This window comes from Nomascus leucogenys, chromosome 25 (assembly GCF_006542625.1).
Source record: "Nomascus leucogenys isolate Asia chromosome 25, Asia_NLE_v1, whole genome shotgun sequence".
NCBI classification, from domain to species: domain Eukaryota; kingdom Metazoa; phylum Chordata; class Mammalia; order Primates; family Hylobatidae; genus Nomascus; species Nomascus leucogenys.
Genome location: NC_044405.1, coordinates 13,555,769 through 13,576,572, shown reverse-complemented (window position 1 = coordinate 13,576,572; position 20,804 = coordinate 13,555,769). Strand labels below are relative to the sequence as shown.

At 36.8% G+C, this 20,804-nt stretch overlaps 1 long non-coding RNA gene across 1 annotated transcript; it reads right to left on the bottom strand.

Annotated features, from left to right (window-relative positions):
* Positions 1-558: 558 nt before the first annotated feature.
* On the bottom strand, positions 559-20,086 carry LOC101176850. Its single transcript, XR_180268.3, has 3 exons — positions 19,968-20,086; positions 2,744-2,793; positions 559-1,576 (listed from the first exon to the last, which is right to left on the bottom strand). It is a non-coding gene; the product is annotated as an uncharacterized LOC101176850 (long non-coding RNA).
* Between the last annotated feature and the right edge of the window lie 718 nt (positions 20,087-20,804).

Sequence of the window (20,804 nt, the reverse complement as noted above, 5' to 3'; positions counted from 1 at the left end):
CAATAATTTTGATTTAGGATGTTAAGAATTACACCTGTGATTCTTCTTTATCTCCCAATACTTTTTTCTTTACAAATTTCTACTATTTGCTTCCTACCTAGGATGAACGAATGTCTCTCTTCTTTCCAACGCTGTCTCCTTATTGCATGGCATTGCCACAAAAATGCTCCACTATTTTAATCCCCTGCTAAGGTCTCTCATCCTCCACTGCATCTTGTCCTTCAGTCTGCAAACATTATTAAGCCTTCAAATGAAAATTGTCTTCCCTGGATCTAGTTATTTCTTGATAATTTTTAAATAATTTTCTTTATTCAGCATAATTTGCTTATTTTACACTTAAAAATCAGCTTCTATCCTACCACTTAGTGAAGCTTGGATTATGAATTACCAATTCAATTGTCTTTATTCATTCTTCATCTTCTTTGAATATTTTGCTTCATGAAATTATTTTTAGCTTTAATTTTTATTACTCCTGGCAGGAAAAATCTACTCATCTTTCACATACCAGATTTAGTGCTTTGCCTTTTTTTTTTTTTTTTTTTTTTTTTTTTTTTTTTTATGGAGTCTTGCTCTGTTGCCGAAGCTGGAGTGCGGTGGCACGATCGCAGCTTATTGCAACCTCCACCTCCCAGGTTTAAGTGATTCTCCTGCCTCAGCTTCCTGAGTAGCTGGGATTACAGGTGTGTAATTTTTGTATTTTTAGTAGAGACGGGGTTTCGCCATGTTGGTCTGGCTAGTCTAGAACTCCTGACCTCGTGATCCGCCTGCCTCAGCCTCCCAAAGTGCTGGGATTACAGGCGTGAGCCACCCGCACCCGGCCTTAGTGCTCTTCTTCTGTGAAAATCCTGACACCTCCTTCCTCTCAGAATTAATACATCTGATTTCACTTACTGTTTGTGAATACTGCTATCATAGTTAATTCACAATTATTTAGATTCTAGAAAAATATCAATAGTATGAGCAAACAAATTGAGAAATAATTTTTTTGAGTACAATACATTGTTGGAATTTATATTTTAAGTTATAAGGTATAACGAGGTGGATCTGGGAAACAGAGGTGAATGGTAGGTTACTGCCTAATAGTGACAGTCCTGGAAAGCCACACTAAGCCTTCTGGGATCTAATCTTATTTGGAATTCTCTATATTGAAGGTACCAGCCCCATTTCTCCTTTGGCTTTTCGGCAGAGTATTTTTGAAAGAAGCAAAAATGGACTGGACAGAGTTTTTGATCAAATGTTAAAGAAGCAACTTCTGGGATATTTGGCATTTTTAGTAAGTTTACTATTTATTTCGCCAGATTCTGATCAAATTTTCTAGTAACACTGAGCTGGATTGTTGAACATATTTATCTCTACCGTGTGTGTGTGTGCGTGTGTGGTTGTGCGTGTATCTTAGCTGGAACCAATTTTAATAGCCTTCTGAACTTTCCACATTTAAAACTTCCCTTAAATGAAACTAACTTGATGAGAAAAGTTTGTTATCAGGATTGATAAGGCCTCTCCTGAAGCTTCATCCTTAGGAAATCTGGGCTTCAGAGATTACTCCTCATTGGGCTCTTTCTCCAGGGGTAGATGCCTAAAAGAAGGAAGAAAATTTCTTTTCAGCATCCTTTATTGTTACACTTTTATAATGCTAACAGCAACACATAGAATATGCCTAGGGGAAATTTCAGGTAGATTGCTAATTATACACCAGCTTTATTGAATGAAAGATAATCAATTCTTAATTTATTTTACTTTTGCTGAATATATTTTAGAGCGGAGTTTCTTTAGACTAGATTGAAAGTAATCTTTCCATTCCCTGTACCACAGATGTGGTTATTCACCTAACTCCGAAGAGAGATTATGGAATTATAATTTGTTCTCTTTAATTGCATAACTACATCTGCTGACACCAAAGTTACACTGTTTACTAAAATGATCTTTTAGGGTTTGGGGGAAGCTTTATTTAATTTCATACAGTCAGATGTTATAAAGATTTAAATCAGCCTTGACTACAACATATCTTGGCAACAGTCTATCCTATATTCTGAATTGCCGAAGACTACTGGGAGGCAAAAATGAAAGTTTGCCCTGGCCAAATCAGTAAAAGAATGCTTAGAAATACTTTTGGATTAAGTCAATCTAAAGCTATTAAGTTCAAATCATCGTCATCATCATCATCATCATCATCATCATCATCATCATCATCATTTTAGCAAATATCCTTTGGGAGTGGAAAGTAATGGGGTCACAAAAATTTCCCTTAGGATGCTTTGGGCTGTAATATGAGAACCTGAAATGAATACAGGTTTGCAGCTATTATAAAGTATGCTATAGATTCTACAACACAATACGTAGTAGCATTTTTTTATACTGGTGACTGACAGTTTACTTGAGCTTAAGTCTTGATGTGTTCCATCTACGGTTTATATACAAGGATCTAAGATTTTATCTCATAAATCGATAAAAACTGAAGCCCTTCTACTACTAGAATTATCATTCTGCCTAATTTTATGAGCCTCAATTATCATTTTAAAATAATATTAAATATTATATTGAAATATGTTGTTTATGTAAATATATTATTTAACAATACATTATTTAAACATATCATTTAAAAATATATTATTATTTAAATACATTATTTAAAAATATATTATTTAAATAATAAAATGCCATTTTATTTATTGTGAATATTTATTGTATTAATATTTATAATGTACATATTTTGTTTTATTATAAAAATAATATTAATATTCACCTTTAATCAATAGGTATAGTTCCATAAGCATGTAATATTAATGAATGTTTCTGCAAAAAAAATGGAAAGTTATCAAATACATTTTTGAAGTCACCATAAGTCTAAATACCCATGTAAACATACATAGACACATTAAAAAGCACACACTGACACAATCAAAAGACCCAGTCTGCAAACTTCTAATCAAAATTGTGCCAAAACAAGTTTAATAAAAATGTTTGAAGAGCTATTCACTATGGCTAAGTAAGAATCACACATTAATGGATTATTTTCTTTCAGTTTGAGTATTCTTCTTACCTATTGTTTTCTTTAGAGATTCTTACTTGACCTCACCAAGTGTAAATTGGATGCTTCCCTAATGTACTTACAGAGCAAGCTGAACTACCATTCTATGCCCATTTGAATGCCTAAAATTAAAACAACTATCAATCCCAAGTGTTAGCTAGGAAGTGGAGCAACTGGAACCTTCGTACATTGCTTATGGGAGTATAAAGTGGTACAATTACTTTTGAAAGATTAATCCATTTCTTGACAGGTTAAATATATGCCTCCTCTACAGCCATGTAATTCCACACAAGGACTTGAACATGATGCTGCATAGAAGCTTTACACAATGTAGTAAAAGACAGTAAATAACCCTAATGTTTATCAGCAGGGGAGTTAATAAGCAGATTGTGGAATAATGCTTCGTATTGAAAAAGAATGAACTACACATGCATGCGACTGCATGGGTGAATCTCATTAGCATTATGTGGACAGAGAGACGACATTCACAAGACAGTACACATAGTGTGATTCCATTCACAGGATATTTTAAGAGTAGATCTCTGGTTTGCTGGTGCTGGGATGACAGAGTGGGGATTGTACACAAAGGCTTAATGTGTAATGGGTATAAAAATCTATGCATTTGTCATAATGCATCCAACTACACACTTAAACTGTGTTCTTTTTATTATTTTTGCTTTAAATTTTAGAAAATTGCTACTATAACACCAATAATTCTTTTTTTTATTATTATTCTTTAGGTTTTAGGGTACATGTGCACAATGTGCAGGTTGTTACATATGTATCCATGTGCCATGTTGGTTTGCTGCACCCATTAACTCGTCATTTAGCATTAGGTATATCTCCTAATGCTGTCCCTCCCCTCTCCCCCCACCCCACAACAGTCCCCGGAATGTGATGTTCCCCTTCCTGTGTCCATGAGTTCTCATTGTTCAATTCCCACCTATGAGTGAGAACATGCAGTGTTTGGTTTTTTGTCCTTGCAATAGTTTACTGAGAATGATGGTTTCCAGTTTCATCCATGTCCCTACAAAGGACATGGACTCATCATTTTTTATGGATGCATAGTATTCCATGGTGTATATGTGCCACATTTTCTTAATCCAGTCTATCGTTGTTGGACATTTGGATTGGTTCCAACTCTTTGCTATTGTGAATAGTGCCTCAATAAACATACGTGTGCATGTGTCTTTATAGCAGCATGATTTATAGTCCTTTGGATATATACCCAGTAATGGGATGGCTGGGTCAAATGGTATTTCTAGTTTTAGATCCCTGAGGAATCGCCACACTGACTTCCACAATGGTTGAACTAGTTTACAGTCCCACCAACAGTGTAAAAGTGTTCCTGTTTCTCCACATCCTCTCCAGCACCTGTTGTTTCCTGACTTTTTAATGATGGGCATTCTAACTGGTGTGAGATGGTATCTCACTGTGGTTTTGATTTGCATTTCTCTGATGGCCAGTGATGATGAGCATTTTTTCATGTGTTTTTTGGCTGCATAAATGTCTTCCTTTGAGAAGTGTCTGTTCATGTCCTTTGCCCACTTTTTGATGGGGTCGTTTGTTTTTTTCTTGTAAATTTGTTTGAGTTCATTGTAGATTCTGGATATTAGCCCTTTGTCAGATGAGTAGGTTGCAAAAATTTTCTCCCATTTTGTAGGTTGCCTGTTCACTCTGATAGTAGTTTCTTTTGCTGTGCAGAAGCTCTTTAGTTTAATTAGATCCCATTTGTCAATTTTGGCTTTTGTTGCCATTGCTTTTGGTGTTTTATACATGAAGTCCTTGCCCATGCCCATGCCCTGAATCATATTGCCTAGGTTTTCTTGTAGGGTTTTTATGGTTTTAGGTCTAACATGTAAGTCTTTAATCCATCTTGAATTAATTTTTGTATAAGGTGTAAGGAAAGGATCCAGTTTCAGCTTTCTACATATGGCTAGCCAGTTATCCCAGCACCATTTATTAAATAGGGAGTCCTTTCCCCATTTCTTGTTTTTGTCAGGTTTGTCAAAGATCAGATAGTTGTAGATATATGGCATTATTTCTGAGGGCTCTGTTCTGTTCCATTGATCTATGTCTCTGTTGTGGTACCAGTACCATGCTGTTTTGGTTACTGTAGCCTTGTAGTATAGTTTGAAGTCAGGTAGCGTGATGCCTCCAGCTTTGTTCTTTTGGCTTAGGATTGACTTGGCGATGCGGGCTCATTTTTGGTTCCATATGAACTTTAAAGTAGTTTTTTCCAATTCTGTGAAGAAAGTCATTGGTAGCTTGATGGGGATGGCATTGAATCTATAAATTACCTTGGGCAGTATGGCCATTTTCATGATATTGATTCTTCCAACCCATGAGCATGGAATGTTCTTCCATTTGTTTGTATCCTCTTTTATTTCACTGAGCAGTGGTTTGTAGTTCTCCTTGAAGAGGTCCTTCACATCCCTTGTAAGTTGGATTCCTAGGTATTTTATTCTCTTTGAAGCAATTGTGAATGGGAGTTCACTCATGATTTGGCTTTCTGTTTGTCTGTGATTGGTGTACAAGAATGCTTGTGATTTTTGTACATTGATTTTGTATCCTGAGACTTTGCTGAAGTCACTAATCAGCTTAAGGAGATTTTGGGCTGAGAGATGGGGTTTTCTAGATATACAATCATGTCATCTGCAAACAGGGACAATTTGACTTCCTCTTTTCCTAATTGAATACCCTTTATTTCCTTCTCCTGCCTGATTTCCCTGGCCAGAACTTCCAGCACTATGTTGAATGGGAGTGGTGAGAGAGGGCATCCCTGTCTTGTGCCAGTTTTCAAAGGGAATGCTTCCAGTTTTTGCCCATTCAGTATGATATTGGCTGTGGGTTTGTCATAGATAGCTCTTATGATTTTGAGACACGTCCCATCAATACCTAATTTATTGAGAGTTTTTAGCATGAAGGGTTATTGAATTTTGTCAAAGGCCTTTTCTGCATCTATTGAGATAATCATGTGGTTTTTGTCTTTGGTTCTGTTTATATGCTGGATTACATTTATTGATTTGCGTATGTTGAACCAGCCTTGCATCCCAGGGATGGAGCACACTTGATCATGGTGTATAAGCTTTTTGATGTGCTGCTGGATTCGGTTTGCCATTATTTTATTGAGGATTTTTACATCAATGTTCATCAAGGATACTGGTCTGAAATTCTCTTTTTTGGTTATGTCTCTGCCAGGCTTTGGTATCAGGACGATGCTGGCCTCATAAAATGTGTTAGGGAGGATTCCCTCTTTTTCTATCGATTGGAATAGTTTCAGAAGGAATGGTACCAGTTCCTCCTTGTACCTCTGGTAGAATTCGGCTGTGAATCCATCAGGTCCTGGACTCTTTTTGGTTGGTAAGCTATTGATTATTGCCACAATTTCAGAGCCTGTTATTGGTCTATTCAGAGATTCAACTTCTTCCTGGTTTAGTCTTGGGAGGGTGTATTTGTCGAGGAATTTATCCATTTCTTCTAGATTTTCTAGTTTATTTGCATAGAGGTGTTTGTAGTATTCTCTGATGGTAGATTGTATTTCTGTGGGATCGGTGGTGATATCCCCTTTTTCATTTTTTATTGCATCTGTTTGATTCTTCTCTCTTTTCTTCTTAGTCTTGCTAGGGGTCTATCAATTTTGTTGAACTTTTCAAAAAACCAGCTCCTGGATTCATTAATTCTTTGAAGGGTTTTTTGTGTCTCTATTTCCTTCAGTTCTGCTCTGATTTTAGTTATTTCTAGCCTTCTGCTAGCTTTTGAATGTGTTTGCTCTTGCTTTTCTAGTTCTTTTACTTGTGATGTTAGGGTGTCAATTTTGGATCTTTCCTGCTTTCTCTTGTGGGCATTTAGTGCTATAAATTTCCCTCTACACACTGCTTTGAATGTGTCCCAGAGATTCTGGTATGTTGTGTCTTTGTTCTCATTGGTTTCAAAGAACATCTTTATTTCTGCCTTCATTTCGTTATGTACCCAATAGTCATTCAGGAGCAGGTTGTTCAGTTTCCATGTAGTTGAGCGGTTTTGAGGGAGTTTCTTAATCCTGAGTTGTAGTTTGATTGCACTGTGTTCTGAGAGACAGTTTGTTATAATTTCTGTTCTTTTACATTTGCTGAGGAGAGCTTTACTTCCAACTATGTGGTCAATTTTGGAATAGGTGTGGTGTGGTGCTGAAAAAAATGTATATTCTGCTGATTTGGGGTGGAGAGTTCTGTAGATGTCTATTAGGTCCACTTTGTGCAGAGCTGAGTTCAATTCCTGGATATCCTTGTTAACTTTCTGTCTCGTTGATCTGTCTAATGTTGACAGTGGGGTGTTAAAATCTCCCATTATTATTGTGTGGGAGTTTAAGTCCCTTTGTAGGTCACTCAGGACTTGCTTTATGAATCTGGGTGCTCCTGTGTTGGGTGCATATATATTTAGGATAGTTAGCTCTTCTTGTTGAATTGATCCCTTTACCATTATGTAATTGCCTTCTTTGTCTCTTTTGATCTTTGTTGGTTTAAAGTCTATTTTATCAGAGACTAGGATTACAACCCCTGCCTTTTTTTGTTTTCCATTTGCTTGGTAGATCTTCCTTCGTCCCTTTATTTTGAGTCTATGTGTGTCTCTGCACATGAGATGGGTTTCCTGAATACAGCACACTGATGGGTCTTGACTCCATATCCAATTTGCCAGTCTGGGTCTTTTAATTGGAGCATTTAGCCCATTTACATTTAAAGTGAATATTGTTATGTGTGAATGTGATCCTGTCATTATGATGTTAGTTGGTTATTTTGCTCATTAGTTGGTGCAGTTTCTTCCTAGCCTCAATGGTCTTTACAATTTGGCATGTTTTTGCAGTGGCTGGTACCGGTTGTTCCTTTCCATGCTTAGTGCTTCCTTCAGGAGCTCTTTTAGGGCAGGCCTGGTGGTGACAAAATCACTCAGCATTTGCTTGTCTGTAAAGTATTTTATTTCTCCTTGACTTATGAAGCTTAGTTTGGCTGGATATGAAATTCTGGGTTGAAAATTCTTTTCTTAAGAATGTTGAATATTGGCCCCCACTCTCTTCTGGCTTGTAGAGTTTCTGCTGAGAGATCAGCTGTTAGTCTGATGGGCTTCCCTTTGTGGGTAACCCGACCTTTCCCTCTGGCCACCCTTAACATTTTTTCCTTCATTTCAACTTTGGTGAATCTGACAATTATGTGTCTTGGAGTTGCTCTTCTCAAGGAGCATCTTTGTGGCATTCTCTGTATTTCCTGAATCTGAATGTTGGCCTGCCTTGCTAGATTGGGGAAGTTCTCCTGGATAATATCTTGCAGAGTTTTTTCCAACTTGGTTCCATTCTCCCCGTCATTTTCAGGTACACCAATCAGACGTAGGTTTGGTCTTTTCACATAGTCCCATATTTCTTGGAGGCTTTGTTTGTTTCTTTTTATTCTTTTTTCTCTAAACTTCCCTTCTCACTTCATTTCATTCATTTCATCTTCCATCACTGATACCCTTTCTTCCAGTTGATTGCATGGGCTACTGAGGCTTCTGCAATCTTCACGTAGTTCTCGAAACTTGGCTTTCAGCTCCATCAGCTCCTTTAAGCCCTTCTCTGCATTGGTTATTGTAGTTATCCATTCGTCTAATTTTTTTTCAAAGTTTTAACTTCTTTGCTGTTGCTTTGAATTTCCTCCCGTAGCTCGGAGTAGTTTGATTGTCTGAAGTCTTCTTCTCTCAACTCGTCAAAGTCATTCTCTGTCCAGCTTTGTTCCATTGCTGGTGAGGAACTGCATTCCTTTGGAGGAGGAGAGGTGCTCTGCTTTTTAGAGTTTCCAGTTTTTCTGCTGTTTGTTCCCCATCTTTGTGGTTTTATCTACTTTTGGTCTTTGATGATAGTGATGTACAGATGGGTTTTTGGTGTGGATATCCTTTCTGTTTGTTAGTTTTCCTTCTACCAGACAGGACCCTCAGCTGCAGGTCTGTTGGAGTTTGCTAGAGGTCCACTCCAGACCGTTTGGCTGGGTGTCAGCAGTGGTGGCTGCAGAACAGTGGATTTTCGTGAGACCACAAATTCAGCTGTCTGATAGTTCCTCTGGAAGTTGTGTCTCAGAGGAGTACCTGGCCGAGTGAGGTGTCAGTCTGTCCCTACTTGGGGATGCCTCCCAGTTAGGCTGCTTGGGGGTCAGGGACCCACTTTAGGAGGCAGTCTGCCCATTCTCAGATCTGCAGCTGCGTGCTGGGAGAACCACTATTCTCTTCAAAGCTGTGAGACAGGGACATTTAAGTCTGCAGAGGTTCCTGCTGACTTTTTGTTTGTCTGTGCCCTGCCCCCAGAGGTGGAGTTTACAGAGGCAGGCAGGCCTCCTTGAGCTGTAGTGGGCTCCACCCAGTTCGAACTTCCTGGCTGCTTTGTTTACCTAAGCAAGCCTGGGCAATGGCAGGTGCCCCTCCCCCAGCCTGGCTGCCACCTTGCAGTTTGAGCTCAGACTGCTGTGCTAGCAATCAGAGAGACTCTGTGGGCATAGGACCCTCTGATCCAGGCGCGGGACACAATCTCCTAGTGTGCCGTTTTCCAAGCCCATTGGGAAGGCGCAGTATTAGGGTGAGACTGACCCGATTTTCCAGGTGGCATCTGTTACCCCTTTCTTTGACTAGGAAAGGGAACTCCCTGACCCCTTGCGCTTCCCGAGTGAGGCAATGCCTCGCCCTGCTTTGGCTAGTGCACTGTGCGCTGCACCGACTGTCCTGCACCCACTGTTTGGCACTCCGTAGTGAGATGAATCTGGTACCTCAAACGGAAATGCAGACATCACCCATCTTCTGTGTTGCTCATGCTGGGAGCTGTAGACCAGAGCTGTTCCTATTCAGCCATCTTGGCTCCACCCTCCAACACCAATAATTCTAAAGGAAAACCTATAAGATCATTTCAATGGATGTCGAAAGTGAAAAAAAAAAAAAAAACTCATTTCTATTAAAAACCAAAGCAGAACATAAGAAAAAAATGGTTTAAGTAGGACCAGAAAGTTAGTTTTTGAAAAATGGTTAAGAAAAACTATATGAAATCGGTAGCCATTGGTAAATATAATTATGTGATGGTTAGAAAATATAACTATTATTATAGTTAATTAAATTTATTAATTATATTAATATTAATATTTTACATTATTATGAAATTTAATTATGTTTAAGTATTGGAAACAACTATTTCAGGACATTTTAATTAATATTAGAAAACTAAGGATGGCTAACTAAAAACAAATGAATTACCAAAAGGTTTCAGATAGGTGTTAGGAGAATAAGAAGAAAGAGAGAAAATGCTGAAGTTTTCTGTATAACTGATGAGTTAGACTGAAATATCTGTGCACAAATCATATGCAAAATATAAGCAAATCTGTACAGCACACATAAAATACCTGTACAAACATGATTATAAGAATTATGAATATATATATGTGTGTGTGTGTGTATATATATATGTATATATAAAATTTGGAATATATTGAATTTTGCTTAAGCTATTTAATGAAGGTCTAAATATTATTAAAGTGTCCTATTTTCTCCTAGATTAATTTACACCTATGGTAGGCAGCCAGCAAAAAAAAAAAAGAGGATTTTAGTGTGACAGCTGCAAGGAACTGATTCTGCCAAGAACAGAAATGAACTTGGAAAAGAATCCTCACACCAGATAGGAACACAGCCTGCTGTCATGTTGACGTCAGCCTGAACAGCGAGCCCAACCACACTGTGCTGGACTTGGGACCTATGAGCTGCTAACGTTGTAGTAATTAATTACATAGCAATAGGAAACTAACATGATGTTTAAATGTGACATTAAAGCCAATCATAGTCTTGAGGAGACTCTTAACTTTTAACACAATATGGTTATTCATCTGAAAGAATGATCCTTTTTTATTTTAAAGTTATAAAGTAGATGAAGAAAAGTTGGAATTAAAGAAGTGTACCCCCAGGTATTTTAGACATAATTAAATGTGTCTTGTTATAGCAATGATTTATGGATGTATTGTGAAAGACATTAGAATGTCCGGAGACAACTTCTGCTTTCCTAAATTTTTAATATATGGTTTAAGAATCACGAAAACTCATGAGGCAGATATTTCTTATTAAACAAAATGTGTTTGAAAGTTTACCTTGGAAACAAAATCAAATGAGGTCCAAACTACACATTAATAAGAACGATTACAGTTAGATTACATGCTTAAAAAATTTAAACCACAATAATCTAAGGTAAAATAACAAAATCAGCTTTGAATTTGCAATGACTTTCTACATATAAAACACTGTGAAAATCAAAACTTTCTTCATGGTAAAAACATAAATAAGGCCCGGGGCAGTGATTCACGCCTGTAGTCCCAGCACTTTGGGAGGCCGAGGTGGGTGGATCACCTGAGATCAGGAGTTTGAGACCAGCCTGACCATCATGGAGAAACCCAGTCTCTACTGAAAATACAAAAGCAGCTGGGTGCGGTGGTGCATGCCTGTAATTCCTGCTACTCGGGAGGCTGATGCAGGAGAATTGCGTGAACTCAGGAGGTGGAGGTTGCTGTGAGCCGAGATTGGACCTTTGCACTCCAGCCTAAGCAACAAGAACGAAACTCCGTCACACACACAAAAATAAAATTAAAAAATTAAATACGGCCGGGCGCCGTGGCTCATGCTTGTAATCCCAGCACTTTGGGAGGCTGAGGCGGGTGGATCATGAGGTCAGGAGATCGAGACCACGGTGAAACCCCGTCTCTACTAAAAATACAAAAAAAATTAGCCGGGTGTGGTGGCGGGTGCCTGTAGTCCCAGCTACTTGGAGAGGCTGAGGCAGGAGAATGGTGAATGAACCCGGGAGGCGGAGCTTGCAGTGAGCCGAGATTGTGCCATTGCACTCCAGCCTGGGTGACAAAGCGAGACTCTGTCTCAAAAAAAAAAAAAAAAAAAAAAAAATTAAATACATAAAATAATTAAAAGACAAAATGGAAAATATTTGCAAGGAATTTATGTTTAATATAAAAGGAACTCTAACATGATTATTGAGTTAAAATAAGAAACAATTTGGTAGACATAAATTGGTTCTCAGGACAGGAGCCATAGAAATGCATAAAAGCATGTTAGTAATAAAATAAACTAAGTGAAAATACTAGTTTTCATTTATTAAACTGACAAGCATATTTTTAAAGCAATAATGCTGAGATAGACTCAGCATATGCAATATAATTCAAGAGTGTTGAACCATTCATATCCTTTGACAAAGTAATCCAACTCTTAGAAAACCTTTTATAAGAAAATAATCAGAAATTTTAAAATTATTTACCCACATATTATTTATACTAATAAGCCATTGGAAATAATGGAAATATTTCACAGGAGAGAAACTGGGCTAATAAGTTATGGTATAACTAAATGGCCAAATATTCTGTTGGCCTTAAGGTATTTTATGAAAAAAATATTTACATGGGGAAAATCCTCATGGTTTCTTAAGTAACAAAGTTAGTTGTCAAAATAGGTAACTATTAGGTAACCGTATACAAACAAAAATAATTGGAAGGAAATGCCTCCATATGGAATGATTGTTTCAGACTTTGAAGACTATAGGAATTATTATTTTTTTCTTTAGAATTTTCTTTCTTTCTTTCCTAGTATTTCTATAGAACACTCTTACTAACTTTTAAGTCGTGAACAGATCTATGTAAATTGTTGTTTTAAGTGGCGCCTGTACTCTTGCTATTGAAAGTGTGACCTCGTGCATCAGCACTCGCATCGCCCGGGAGCCTGCTAGAAACTCAAACCCTATGCAGGATAGCGGGGAGAAAATGCTATTTAAAAATCTGATGGTTCTCAGGGATCATGTTGAAATTTGACTATTGTCAAGGAGGCAATTTTTTTTTCCCTGCTTCCTAACATTTCACAGTGTTCGTTCATATCTACCATGTGTTTTCCATTAATATTGTTCTGTCATGATTATTCCCATTTCTAAGCAGGGCAAAGTCCTTTTTAAAAAAAAAATTTTTTTTATTCTAAGTTCCAGGATACATGTGCAGAATGTGCAGGTTTTTTACGTAGGTATACATGTGCCGTGGGGGTTTGCTGCATCTGTCAACCAGTCATCTAGGTTTTAAACCCCACTTGCATTAGGTATTTCTCCTAATGCTGTCCCTCCCCTTGTCCCCCACCCCGTGACAGGCCCTGGTGTGTGTTGTTCGCCTCCTTGTGTCCATGTGTTCTCATTGTTCAACTCCCACTTATAAGTGAGAACATTCGGTGTTTGATTTTCTGTTCCTGTGTTGGTTTGCTGAGAATGATGGTTTCCAGCTTCATCCATGTCCCTGCAAAGGACATGAACTCATTCTTTTTTATGGTTGCATAGTATTCTATGGTGTATGTGTGCCACATTTTCTTTATCTAGTCTATCATTGATGGGCATTTGGGTTGGTTCCAAGTCTTTGCTATTGTAAATAGTGCTGCAGTAAACATATGTATGCATGTGTCTTTATAGAAGAATGATTTATAATCCTTTGGGTGTATACGCAGTAATGGGATTGCTGGGTCAAATGATATTTCTGGTTCTAGATCCTTCAGGAATCACCACAGTGTCTTCCACAATGGTTGAATTAATTTACACTCTCACCAACAGTGCAAAAGCATTCTTATTTCTTTTTTAAAGAAAATCATATTGGTAGTTGGGTCATGGCTTTTAGATGACAGTGGTCTTTGCAGAAGTCTCCTATTTTGTTTAAAATAATAATGGTGATGATATTATTAGTAGGCTTAATATCTTACAAATGATTTTACTTTGAATGCAAACAGAATATTTTCCTTGTAGGCCCATATACAGTTAATTTAGCAAAGAATTAAATAATTTGTCACATTTTAAAAAAATTATTTTCTTAATTAAAAAGCCTTATAATTGACTGGATGTGTTGGCTCACACCTGTAATCCCAGGACTTTGGGAGGCCGAGGCAGGCAGATCACAAGGTCAGGAGATCGAGACCATCCTGGCTAACACAGTGAAACCCCGTCTCTACTAAGAATACAAAAAAATTAGCCGGGCATGGTGGCGGGTGCCTGTAGTCCCAGCTACTTGGGAGGCTGAGGCAGGAGAATTTCTTGAACCCAGGAGGCGGAGCTTGCAGTGAGCCAAGATCACGCCACTGCACTCCAGCCTGGGTGACAGAGCGAGGCTCCGTCTCAAAAAACAGAAACAAACCAACAAACAAATATGCCTTACAATTAAAAAAAACCTCAAAGAGCTCTGTTAATTTATCATTACTTGAGAATCCATAATTTTAATCTGTGTGTTAAAATGTATGATTTAAATTCCCCATGGACACACTGCATCCTTGGCTTTTACAGAGATGTTAAAAATGAATTAATCTTATGATATTCACCATAGTGTTATTCAAGCCAGCATAAACAAAACTTCCCAAGAAAAATATCTTCCTGCTAGAAAAAGAGGTCTCTGTTTCCTTTTATCAAAAAATTTGAGCCTTGTTGAATATAATACATGTTGTATATTGAAATGAACTTTATTGTATAGTTTTGTTCATCTTGGACATCTTGTACACGTAGTTTTTTCATTCATACTCCTTTTAACTTTTTCCTCTAATCTATGCAGATTCCTCCTATGTAAAATGGAAGGAACAGTGCTTAACATGGTAAATTGTGAGAATTTAATAATACAACACACATTCCTCAAGAGTTCAACTCACTGTCAGATACACAGTGATGTTCTGTGAACAGCTGCTACTGTTATTATAAATTTCCTCTTTTCAAAATATTCTGAAATATAAGCAAACGTGTAGTTTTGGAGGTGGATATAAACACAAATATCACTATTTTTATAAAAGTTGTTTTAGAAACCCTTCAACAAATCTCCTAAATACTGTGATGCATTTAAAAATAGCTATAATATTTTGAAGTTTAAAATACTTATTAAAAGAGGCATATTCATATCTAAACTATTAATCTTAAAACAAATTATCTACAAGTTACAAATAAACCACAAATTGAATATTAAAAATGTGTGAATTGGGGAGAAATAATAAACAAATACACACATTTTGATTCTGGTTATAAGCTGGTAAGTAATTAGATCTGGGTTTTAGACCTGATTCATTAGCCATAAATTTTAGCATCTTTAAGGCTGAAGTTCCTCATCTGTACTGTGATAAAATGATACTAGTTTTTTGCTAAAGTTTTCCTGACTCAAAAATTTCAAAAATTAATTTATATCCCTCTAATCTGAATTTAATTTCTAAAGTTAAGAATGAGGATTTTTATTTCTATTGTATCATTCTAAACATATATTGAATGTTTTAAAATACATTTGTATTCTAAAAGTCTATTTACTGAAGAAGATTTTGGAAGAATAGAGCTATCTGTAGTTAACTATTCTAAGTACATTCAATTTTCCAAATTTTGATCATTTTCCTCATAGGGCTACAGCTCATCTCTGCTCTTAGACCTGGTCTCTTATTCAACTATTTTGTCAGAAAGCTGGAAATTTTGAAATATTATATCTCTAGTTGAGGGATTTGGTCAAAAGTACAGAAACTCCTCAGTAGAGAGTTACATTATTGTCACACAGGAAGTTAGATTAGGTTCGTAACCAAAAGCCTGGCTCCCCTCACTCACCCACCCCCATCTACCATCTATCTATCTACCTATCTATATCTATCTTTTTATCATTTATCATCCATATGACTTAATAGAGTGTCTAATTTGCTGCACAGAAAGCCAGCCAGTGCATTCTAAAGAGGAGAATTATGGTCATGTCCATAGCATGTGCCTCTGTCTCTAGAAATGATAATATAGAGATTGATATTATGGCAATGAGACCAAAGCTGGCTGTCAGGAGTATTTGTTGGAAATTGGGATAAACTTAAGCATAATCATGAATGTAACTGCTACAATAATATTTTACTTTTGACTTAAATGAAAATTATCATATTGAATTGCTTTGTGAATGAATGTGTTTAATATCAGCTATAGACCATGGAATACATACTAGCAGGATGGCAATTCTATGTGGAGCAGATGGAGATTTTGGGTGGTCTTCAAAGTGAAGCCCACTATATGACCCATTGCAGCAAGGTTATTTGAGGGGGTTCATAAAAGCATGGATCAGTATTGCGTGGCTTGTATGACACTGAAAAATCCTCAATATTTTTTATAGAGATACCTAATATAACTATTATCATTTGCCACATAAAAATCTTGGTTACAAGATCAGTTAATGGATTCCTTCAAAAGTATTTTAAATTATGAATTTATTCTAATCACATTTCAAAACTTGGACTAAAATCAACTTAAATAAATATGAAAATTTAATTTCCAAATTAGAGGTTAGATGTTATATGTCACATTCATTCTTAATTCTCTAGGAAAAGGCAGCAAAATTGATGTAACACTTTTAAAATAGATTTGTTAAACATCCCCTCTTATTAATATAATTTTCATAAGATTATATAAGCAGAAATAAACATCATCATCATAGACGTAATAAGTATGAACTCACACCATAATTTCTTAAAGAATGGCAGACTAAAGATGTTTCATCATTATCAGTTTTGTGTATAGATGCCATTTGTGAAAATGTCTTAAAACCATGAAAAAGAATGCCTTACACACCCGGCACATTGGATTCTTTGGTTAAATGCTCCTTTTAATTAGCATTTTAAGAAAACTTTCTTGATAAAAAGATCAGAAAGCTCTTCAAGTGCAGTTATAAAGTTTTTTCAGTTTTATTTCCAACATATCTACATTGCGTAGAAATATAGCTAGTATTTTGCAGATACAACTCTAGTTTTAACGATGCTGTGTGCTGGAAATTATACTATTATTGAGAAATACAGCTGGTTCTTATGATCCCAAATTATTAATATTTGCTCTTTTCACCAAACCATAGGATGTACCCTCAGGAGTCTCTCATATTAATGCAATTAATTGAGAAAACAATGACAACAACAGTAACAATCCATTTAATCAATGGTAATTTCCAATTTGATATCTTTCCATAATTAATTTTCTTTTTTCTTTTCTTCTCTTTTTATTTTTTATAGAAGGGAGTCTCCCTGTGTTGCCCAGGCTGGTCTCAAACTCCTGGGCTCAAGTGATTTGCCCACCTCACCCTCCCAAAGTGCTGGGATTACAGGTGTGAGCCACTGAACCCAGCCCGTAATCAATTTTCAAAGGAGACTCAGGTTTCAGTCTGACTGTGAGCATATTTACTGGTAGTAGCATCTTTCCTCAATTTACCTGCCGTTCATAAAGTTGTGAAGTTATCTTTCCACATACAAAATAAATCATATTATTATGTGTTTCTATGTAATAACTGTCAAATATTAGCTGGAACATAAGTGTTTTTGAATACTTTATGCTATGACTGGCATAAAGATAAGCCATCAGCTTTTGGCTATTTTATATTCTTCTCAATACATGTTCTTTCTTTTAGAATTCTACAGCTTGTTCAAAATGTCCTGAACTGCAGGATTTAGAGAGCCAATAATCAAGATCTTACCATTTTTAAATAGATCAAACTTTTAGAAATAACTTAATGTTGGTTTGCAGAAAAATATTTGAAATACTTTAAACTATACTCCTAAAAATCTTAACCCAACACAAGATCAATAGTATTTTAACATCATATCAATTTATATTTTCTGCAAAGGAATACACATTTTACAAAATATGCTTCAAATATCTGTTAATACATTTCACTGCCAGCATTTTTATTCTGTAGAATACTTTTCATTGCATATTTTACTTCTTAAAAATATTATGCACAATGTATACAAGTAGAATAAAATAAGTAAGCTTTCAGGACCAAAAGTCATTTTATCATTACCAACTAATCTAGAATGTCTGATTCTCGATGCCAAAAACGTGCTGCCCACAGTTGCTACTAGACCAAGCAGAATTTAAGGAAAACTAATTAGCTCCAGAATGAATCTATGAAACGTTAAGTCAAGTTATCAAAATTCTCTCATTCTTCATGCATTTGTACTGCTTATTTTATATGCCATTAGTGCCAAGAAATGTAGTCCGTATGAATTAACTTTTATACAGTAACTTCAGTAAGGCCTTTAAACAATTTAGATATTTTATATGAAACAGACCATTTAAGAAAACTCTCACTTAACAAAGTGAGTTTTAATATAAAGAACAGTATCAGATAGTTTGTCTTAAGCAAAAATAGAGCAATTTACCAGTTGAACCAAACTTATCATTTCACTCAGCTCATAGTAAATATTTTAGTAAAGCTTAAACTAAAAACATTTGAAAGGACATATGCACAAAAAGGTAATGATCATTAACAATGGAATCATTCATATTGAAGGCATTTTTTTTAATTTTTTCTCTTAAATTTGATATAGACCTAACTACTAACTAGAAATTTTTGTAATAGATATGGATTTAATGTGTTTAGAAACAATATAACCAAGTAAAGTTTTAATTTATTTATTCATAAATTAGTAGGATTGAAAGGATATGAAAAACTATTCATACCAAACTGTTTATGATAATAGGAGTGGCATTTGAAGGCAGAGGAATTGTTGGTTTCTATCTTGGTATTTATAATTGCTATTTTAAATAAGGTTATTATGTTTATATGTTATACGATAATTTAAGCATATGGTATTTAAAAACAATGAACATTAAATATACAAATTACATTTTCCATTGTCCCCCTGTTTATTAACCTGGGACAGAGTGAGATGATAAGAAAAGGAAGGATCTGGGCAGCTGTCATAGATGTCCCAGGCCACTACTTGCTTTTCTGGAAGTGGCTTGTGTTTACTTGTACTCTTGTACTTATCAGTGAAGTTTGACATGGGATAACAGTACTAATCCATGTGAGTCTGCCTTGACAATTCGACCCTTTTTATGTTCACAAAAATAACAGGTAATTCTCTAAAGAGTAAATTTAAATTAGCACAGGGAGAAAAATCAGTTCGCTAATGAGAAAATCCAATAAGCACATGTGATAAACCATTTCCCTCAAAATTTAAAAAGGTTACTGTACCAGGTGAAGATACAGATGTAGAAAAGAAAAAAGAAATAAATTCCCATATCTGATGGGAATATAAATCAGTATCAACATAAGAGAAGGCAGTTTGGCAACACAAATCTAGGGAAAAATCCACTAACCCAAAAAGTAAAAATTACATGTGTATATGTGTGTAGGTATGTAGCCCAGTGAATCCACTGCACTTGTATATAATGACTTGTATATAAAGCAAATATTTTCACTGTAGCACTTTTTGATACGAGGCAAAATTAGAAACGACCATCAGTCAAAAATTAGATGGACAAATTTTGGTGTTTTCATACAAGAGAATACTGGAATTTAGCAGTTGTTTAACCATACCTGAGCAAAGCTTTATGAATCAACATGAATCAATTATTACAAATAAAGATGAAAAACAAGAAGTTTCTAAAAATACATATATATTTTGTCAGTGCAATACAAGACAGTGTTTTTGTATTAGATAATTATGTAGTGTGTGAAATAACAAAAATGGTAGTACTGAACACCAAGTTTAGAAAATTAGTTAACTCTGGGTTATGAGGAAGAGAAATAAAATTGCTGAAAATAAATTTAACTATATATAGGATCTTCAAAACTTCATGGGAAATATGTATTATCAAAAATAGTATGTGTGCTGAGATTCAGGGGATCACAATGGACAGGAGGCAGGACTAGATTGAAGCTCCAGGCAGAGCAACCTACGGAGGCTTGCATTGTGAATTTTAGCTCCAGATCAACTTCAAGAATAAAGTAGCAATCCCGAGAAGACCCACAGCCCCTCTGAAGGAAGCGGACTGCTCCTGCAGGACCCGGGAGACACCCCAAATACTATGAGTGTCCCAACTGTGGAAGTGGGAAAGGGAGTGTCCCGAACACACACCCCCACTGGAGAAGCTGAAGGCGTTTGTGGGAGAAGTTTCCGACTTTACCTGGAGCTGAGTCAAGTGAGAGAGCTGAGCGAAATACAGGGGTACAGGAAGCAGCAGAAAGGCTCTCGGAGCTCACTGGGTCCCCAAGCAGCCCATTCCTGCCTGGCAACACAAAGATCCATCCGGAGGGCGGCCAGAGGAGCAGGGGGTAAAACTCTACAGGGAGAAGGAATTCTCTAGCTGAATTTTGTAACAATTTGAACAGGGCAAGAAGCCTCCCGGCCAGAACTCGGGGGAGGGCGCGAATCTGGCCTGCAGACTTCACAGGCAGGGGGAGGAACTAAAGCCCTTTTCTCTGGGGGCTGGGAGATGGATAGCATTCAACAAATTTTCAAGCCATTCTCACCCTTCGCCTAAAAACTGACTCTGGGCTGTTGGGGTTACGGGGGCATGGTGAGAGTGAGACCAGCCCTTCAGTTTGCGTGGGAGCTGGGTGAGGCCAGTGACTGTCAGCTTTCTCCAACTTCCCTGACAACCTGCATGACTCAGCAGAGGCAGCCTTAATCCTCCTGGTACATAACTCCAGTGACCTGGGAGTGTTACCCCCATCTCCAACAACAGCTTCAGCAAGACCCACCCAAAAAGAGTCTGAGCTCAGACACGCCTAGCCCCACCCCCACCTGATGGTCCTTCCCTATCCACCTTGGTAGCAGAAGACAAAGGGTATATAATCTCAGAGATCTAGGCCCCACCCACTGCCAGTTCCTTTCCACACCACTACAGCTGATGCTCTCTGGAAATCACCACCTCCTGGCAGGAACCCAACCAGCACAAACATAGAGCATTAAACCACCAAACTAAGGACCCTCATGGAGTCCATTGCACCCTCCACCACCT